This window comes from Oryzias latipes, chromosome 9 (assembly GCF_053564925.1).
Source record: "Oryzias latipes strain Hd-rR chromosome 9, Olatipes_Hd-rR_3.1".
In the NCBI taxonomy this organism is placed as follows: domain Eukaryota; kingdom Metazoa; phylum Chordata; class Actinopteri; order Beloniformes; family Adrianichthyidae; genus Oryzias; species Oryzias latipes.
The window spans coordinates 19,733,962-19,742,296 of record NC_136245.1 but is presented as its reverse complement, the minus strand read 5'-3'; positions in this window follow the sequence as shown (position 1 = coordinate 19,742,296).

Below are 8,335 nucleotides of genomic sequence, written 5' to 3'. Positions count from 1 at the left end.
AATGCGCTTATTCCTCATGACCAAGAGGTCTCAGTGCAATTTCCTTCTGTTACCATAATAAAATTCCACATAAGATATCTTATGTAAAACCTTTTTAACCAGTGCATTATGGTCTGTTGTCAATTTGAGATATTCATCCACCAAATCCTGCACACGTTTAATAACATCTTAGAAGGCAACCCTTTTGCTTCTCCTACTGGAGTTTTTCTAGATAGTGAGTGACCCCAGATATCCACAACAAACACTTATCATGACATTTGGCCAATAATAAACTCAAATTATTTCTTATGATGCTCCTTACTTTCTTTTTTTGCAGTATTAGATTGTTAACATGGACTAAACTCACATTCTTCATAAAATAATATTCTTAATAATATAAATACTTGTATTTCAATAACAACAATATTTCCATAAATGTGTTATTGAACATATTTCAAATTATCTCAGCAAAAAAGAAAAATAAATCATGTCAGTCTGAAAGTTATCCATCGCGTTTTGTTCATAGTTATTATTTCTCAATATATTTTTTGTTAGTTTTAACCAACAAAAACCATCCTTTTTTTAGCTTTTCTGAAGCTGAAGTGCTTCCTTATGCACCAGCAATGTCCAAAACATCTGAGATTTAAAACAAATATAGTGTTTTTTGGAACTACAGAATGCACAGTTGACTGATGGTGTTTTCAATAACAAACTGTCAGCTGATGGGATGTCAGGAAACCATCAATAAGTACTGCCATTCTCCTTTCATGACTTGATCTTTCAGAACATCTTTTTCCTTAGTGATCGGAAATATGTATTTACATGGCAGTTATTTATTCTGTATGTAAAATACATTTTGAAAAGACCAAAAATATTAGCATGTATGTGAATATATTTATTGTCTGCAGCAAGTCAGCTGCACGGAGGCACAGTGGTTAGCGCTCTTGCCCCCGGTTCAAGTCCTGGCTGGGGGACTTGAAACAGAACATCAATGGGGGACCTTTCTGTGTGGAGTTGGCATGTTTTCCCCGTGCATGCATGATATGTGGCCCTGCGACAGACTGCCCACCTGTCCAGGGTGTCCCCGGGATAGGCTCCAGCAGCCCCGTGACCCCGAAAGGAACAAAACGGAAGAAGATGAATGAAGGTCAGTTTTAGCCTTGTTCTTAAGTTTTATTTTTTTCAATTATGCAGTTGTCAATCCTGCCTTTGGATCTCCTACTTTGGTGACAGTTTATGTTTTGATATGCATGCTTGATGTGCCTAATTTGTTAATCGGTTTAGATAAAAGCATCTGTTAAATTACTCAATGTAGAATGCATGAGGGAATGGAAATTGATTCCATGGTTCTCTCTGGGGTACAGAAAGCTATAACATATCTGGTCCCATGTTATCCTTTGCCTGCTATAGGGCGTCTCCATTAAGCACCATAGTGGTGGTGTAGTGATTCATTTTAACAATTCGATTAATATCATAATTTGTGGCTTCCGATATGATTCATAGTCAAGATTGGTTCACTTTGAATGATCCGATTCACTGACCTAAAATCAATCCAGGACATCTCTAGCCAAAAATTCAACTAGTGTGACTCAGAAATTATTTATACACACCACCACAATAAATACACACATACCACACTGTATGGTCACATGTCTGTTTCCACACATTGGACTGTAATGACAGTTTGATCATTTTTTGACGCCCTCACGAGTGTGTTGTCTGCCTGCGATGCACTTGGTCATTTTTACGTTAAAGTAAAAAAACAAAAAACAAAACAAAACTAAAGTTCCTTAATCCAAATAGTATTTTCCAAGATCTATATAATCCATTTCTTTAATTTTGAAATGTTTTTATAGTTGTACCAGGTTGATTTAATTAACAACTTGCCTCAGACAGCTTGTCTCAATCTGGTTGGAATTGTAGGAATATAATAATCAATTCGTTCAATTATTTGTTACATCCTTACAATGTAAACTCTTTTTTTTTCAGTAATATGGCAAATTTTCTTAAATAGCCCTATCCTCTTGCAACCCTTGTGCTATCCTAGGCACTTTAACATTGGGAGTTGGGTCATCTAGACCCACTAGACAGTGCTCTGAATCTTTTTTCTTCAATGATTTGTGATCTTCACTGGTGTCCATGGATTACATGTAATCTTTCCACCTTTATCAACCTTTGTCATGGTAGGGAGAACACGTTAATGTAAGGATGGGGTCATCTAAGATAGCACAAGGGTTAACTAGGTTTGAGAACAGAAAGCACATCACACTTATAGCAGTTTTCCACACATCTCTGCAACCTTTGCCCTGGTACAATCTTCTCAACATTTCAATGTACAAAAGGTTTCAGTACCTCAAGGTTAATCCATTGAAAGGAATTGGATTTTTATGTAAAATTACCAATTAATTTGAATAGAAAACAAAGCAGTGCTCGAATAAATGTCTTTTTTTTTCTTTTTAATGTTCATGCAGGTTAATGTAATACTAAGTGGTTCTCACAACGAATTATGTCTGACAGATACCTGGCTGCATGTGGAAGATTATATTAGTTGTACACCCTCCCATTCATTTCCCTATCACTCCTGTGTTAGTTTTCACTTCATTATAAGGCCTTACATGGTATGGCCCCATCTTATATTAAGGACCTCATAGTCCCTTACCACCCAAACAGAACACTTCGCTCACAAAATGCAGGACTGCTTGTGGTTCCTAGAATTAGTAAAAGTCCAGTTGGAGGTAGAGCGTTTAGCCACCAAGCCACTCTTTTATGGAATAAGCTCCCAGCTCATGTAAGAGAGGCCGATTCAGTTTCTACATTCAAAGTTAGACTGAAAACGTTCCTCTTTGGACAGGCTTATTATCAGACTAGTTAGGATTCAGAGATTATTTAACTTAATGTTAATGTGTTTAAATTAAAACTAATAACAATAACAATTTGTTTTTAGGCTGCTAGAAGTTGAAGCTGGGGTAGCTATGGTGCTCTGAGGTTCTGTCCTCTTTTCTCATCTACTTCTACCCTTCCTCTCTTCTCTATTCTTGATCATTATTCATCATTTAGTTCTCCATGCCTCTGTTTTGTGCAGTGCGATTCATGTATTGTCCCTCTTTCCCTCTCCCCTCCTGGGGAGTCGGAGTGCTTCCAGATTCCAGTTGGCTCATCCGTGCTCCTGTACCTGACCGTGTACCTTGTCCCTGCTCCTGCTCCTACATCTGGCTGTGGTTCCTGTCTCCGGCTCGACTCGCACCCCTGACTGTCCCCCCAACCCTGGCTGGATGAAGCTTGTCTGCTGGACTTTGTATATATAGTTGTAGAGTTAGATAAGTTAATTCTTCTCTAAGTGTTCTGGTAAATTGCCTATCCGTCCTGGGTGTGGATCCCTCCTTCATGTGGGCACACTTGAGGTTTCTTTGTTTTTTCCGGAATCTGTTTTTTTTAGGAATTTTTCCTTACCTCGAAGGGGGTCTAAGGGCAGGGATGCCAATATAGCTTAGTCAGTTTGTTAGTTCATTTTAGTATTTTCCTATTGAACTCTATGTATTCATGATCCTTTTGAGTTCATGTTTCACTTTTTCAATTACCGATACGAAGCCCATCGAGACGACTGTTGTTGTGATTTTATGTGTTTTTGTGATTAGTACAGACCTTTCCATGTTCCTGAGCACACTTACTCTTGTTCTAATTTGTGCTGGTCTCCTCCAAGTAACATCATCTTTAATTAAAAAAACAAGTTCTTCCAAAATTTTGAAAAAGAATCAACCATATGTCCATTTAAAGAGAAAGGATCTTTAAACAGGTTTGATTGTGCTTGATTTGAAAAATCTTGCTCTGCATCCCTGAAGGCCATGATACAACTCTGGTAAAGCTTTCCTTGTGTGTCTCAGTTGCATCTGGTTCCTCAATTAAACATCCTTCCAAAACTTTTTTTTTGTTTTATTGTAAATTACTTCAGCAAGTTCCTGTTCAACTTATAGTCTCCATTTTTATCTTTATGGCAGTTGTTCTCATGTCATCTGCTTTGGTATAACTCACATTGCTGGCTGTAGCAACAGCAGTATTTTTGTCATCTATCTTTCTTTGCTGTTGTGTCTTCTTCATCCACCTTTTTTAGTTTTATCAGATTACAGCACAGATGCTTTGGTTACTTTCTCATAGTCCTTACTCTCCAATCTTCAGCCCTCAAAAATATAGATCAACATTAAAAAGCTAACTTTGATGTGGTAGTTTTAAACAGTTGCATCACTGTAACATTGTATTAAATAGACTAAAATTTAAAGTTGATTTTTTTTTTTTTAATGGACATAATACAGCATCAAATCCTTTGGGAAAGAAGTCATCCCAAGAAATTTCAACTCCTAAAAAGTTAACATCATTTTCATCCTAAATGTCTTTCAAATGCACCAGTTGCATTCAAAACTGTCTGTGCTTTCAAAAACTTTACCCTTGCGCTGCACGACAATAGAGCTCAGTCTGTACTGTTATATGGATTAATTAATTGCTGACCTTTTGTGCAGATGTTTTGGCACCATCCCCACCGCCCGGGTAGGGAATAATCACCCAGGTAACCACCGTCAATGTTGGAGAAGCCTATTTATTTTTATGAGACAGGGACACGTTTAATGTACATGTGCTACCATTTCATAATAATGAAATGAAAATCTGTGTTCTTTCACGTCTCTATGAAACCATTCAGTCTTTACTAAATGAATAAAAATCCAAAGAAGCAATTTTCCAATCTTGCTGGTTATTTCTAATCTGTCATAGGCTGTTTGGGTCTTTGCTATGACAGAAGACCACCCACCCACTGCAGCCTTTCACTGTTCCTTCCATTGTGGTTCTGCAGACCTGGTCTATGTGGCACAGTAGGTTAGGAAGTCATGACCAATGGCTGCCGGCTCTATGATGGCCCCTTCATATTTGACATCTGTATGCTCAAACAGTCGCTCATATATTATCGCACTCATTGTGTTCACCACATTTCTCTCGCTTGAGAGTACCCACACATACAAATGTGATAGGCAAGCCAAACAGTAATCAAAAACACACTATTTCTGTGCAGCATGTCAAGTACATTTAGAAAAATATACATGCAACTTTGGAGAAACTGGAATCTTTTCAACCTTCAGAAACCAGATGTTGAATTTACTGAGAAATGATGGAGTGTTCCCTTTTGGAAGACATTAGAGTCCTTATGGAAGCAAATTTTAATTTAAAGAAATCCAGCTGAACTGTTAATAAGGCTGACCATGATGTTTTTTATGTTGTCATCCTACTGTGTTGCTCAGAAAACAGCTGGAGACCGCAAGCTTTCATGTGCAGACCCAAAGAGGGGATACAAGCCCTATTGTTGAAAGATGAGCCAATCTACATGGTATGTCTGCAGTACACATGTTCATTGGGGTTAATTAGTACCGGTAAGTGGGATTTTCTACTGATATCTCACTGGATTCAGTTTGATTCAGTAGAGTAAGTATTCCATATACAATAGTATGTGTAAAGGAATAGAATATAACAGAACAGAATTTTCTTGCCGCACTGACAGATCTTCACTATTTGCCACCCATTGCTGTCAACCCACATAGTCTGATCCTCCCACAAATGCTCGTTTTGAAATTATAAACAAAGCTGCCACTATGTTTCTTCATTGTTCTTTACTTTTACTAAATACTACTCTACTTTAAATGGTAAATGTGTATACCTGTTTGGTGCTTTTCTACCTTGATTTAAGGCCCAAAGTATTTTACAGTCACAGTCCCAATCACCCATGCACACGTATTCACACACTAACGGTGGCTCGGCTCCACTGATGCCAACCATCAGGAGCAATGTGTGAAGTGATTTATACAAATCCAAAATAATTTATAAATGAATTACCTGTACTGCCACACCCATCGACAAGACATAAATAAGTCATTTTTTGTTGGTGAGTGTGGAATAGTGTGGAAAAACTAAAAGAATAGGAAAAAAACCTGGTTGTAAGATTCAGACCTGCACATCTTCTCTACAGCTCTTAAGGGGTCATTGGCGTTTGTCCAAACAGTCAATGTTCTGTTTACATTTGTATATTTTGGAAGATCTTGTAGAGCATATGGGACATTATTGGATCTCTCAATTCATTTACAGCATCAGAACTTAGTTTGTATTAACTGCAGTCAGTCGTACTTTTTTCCCATTGGGTGTTTTTGAAATGTCAGGACTGCCTTTGGCCACTAATTCTTTTCAGAATTTTGTCAATTTATCTTTGTGCAACCACAAAACAAAAATAGCTACAGCTGCTAATCTCAACATTTGATTTCCGGTTTTGGCAGATGATGTGTTCTTGATTAGCTAATTGAAGAATAAACTTTAATAAACAGTCTGCAACTAACAATGAAGTTGCTACGATGAGAAGTAAAGTCAGTTATACTTTTAAGGGAAAAAAGAAACACGGGATGCCTTCTTTTGGTTGGGAGTGGGGAACTTTGCCACAGAAATTGTAGCCTTTTGAAGTTTTATTTATTAGTAGAGCAAGCTGCAGTACAAAGATGAGGGGTGGAAAGTTGGAGCAACTATTGCTAGGAGGCAGTGCTATTAAAGTCTAACCCTCACCTGTGGTTTTGTGTTTTAGCTAGGAAACAAAACTAAGGGCAATCATAAACAGTTATATAGATTATGGCAGTTAAAAAAAATGCTGGATTGTCCCTCTGAAATGGCATATCAGGGATGAGCTTGATGTTTCTGCAAGTGTTTAAGGCCAGCCAATTAAAGTTGCATGGGCATTTTGTCAGGATACCTCCAAAGGCTTACCTGGTTGTGTCCAACCAGTACTACAACTTGATATGTAAGAAAAGCTAGGAATATTGTCTGTTTTTCCTGCCTTGGGAAACAAAAACTGAAAGAGTTTGTAGGAGGGTTTTGCGATCACCTTTGCATAGAGCTGAGTCTTGATACTGTATGTGGCTAGATTGATGAAAAATGTGTGTCTGTCATTCCATTATCATACAATCAAGGAAAAACTCAAAATAGAAAAAAATAAATTTGAAAAATCTTTTACCTGACACTGTGTGAGTGTTTTTTGTTGGGTAATTGTGAGTTTGTCTGTAATAGATGCCTATAAATTTTTAAATCCGTACACAGTTATTTTCTAATGAAAAGCAATAGTTTTTGATCAAGTTCCTGTCTGTTTCTATAAAATTTCATCTTTAAGTGTTTCCTCAGCCTTTGTAATCACAGTAATAACTTTGCGCTGTTTGCTCTCCATCGTGAACCTCCCCCGGGGTGGGCACAGTGCCCAGTCTGCCAGAGCTGGTACTGGGTGTCTCATCTACTATAAATCTGCAGTTAACATTACAGTATTGCAACAGCAATCCAAATATCAACACATGTGATTTAGGAAGAAAATGAACTAGTAAGATTGATTTTTAAGTTGCTTTAACTAAACTTGATTTATTGAACAAGCTTTTTTCATGGCTAAATTTTTTACACCAAGAACTATGTGCCTTAATCACGTAGTTCAGCCAGAAAATAAAGACTCCGTCCCCAAAGGCTTAGCCTCACTGGTGTGAGAAAAGATGTCTCACATTATCCTCCTTGGTGTCCTTAGGCCAGCCTGGGAATTAGTCTCAACTTTATCTGATCTCATATGTGTCCTTTTCTCACACTGCCAACAGCATATCTCCATCATTCAAATACACCCACAGACACACACACACACACACATACACACATGGTACATTTGTCTCCCTCAAATACTACCGCTGGCATCACTCCTTCAGAGATACTTGTGAAAGGAATTGTCTGAGAGAAAGTCACAGCATTTGGCAGTGATTGTGGTGCCCCAGGCAAAGTGTCTGAAACACAAAGCTTGTGTGTGTGTTTGTCACCCAGGGGAGAAGTGATTCCAACCCTGTTAGTCTTTAGGGTAAGAGACAGCTCACCCCATTTATGACCTCCAGTACCTTAATCACATTTACATGTTGGCTGACGACTTCTTACGAAAATTTCAGTTGTCAGCTAAAAGGCCATTATTTTCATATTAAATCATTCATCTCTTTAGTTTTTAGTCATAATTAGCTATTAGTCATAATTTTGAAAGTGTTTATTTTCATGCGCACCATTTATGTCAAATCTTTAAAATTCATACATTGGAGAGTAAGTTTAAAAAGTTCCAAGATTGAGCTTTTTTTAAATAAATTATCTCTATCGTAGTTTTGCTTGCTTTCTCAGTTGCCTAACAGCTGTAACCACAGCCTTGGATGGCAATTCCCTTTCTGTCAAGTTTAATCTTAGTCATAAAGCCACATTATTTTAGCAAAGCTCATTTTGTCATTTGACTGAATGGAAACCCAAATTATTTGTAAGAGCAAAAGAAAAAAAACTG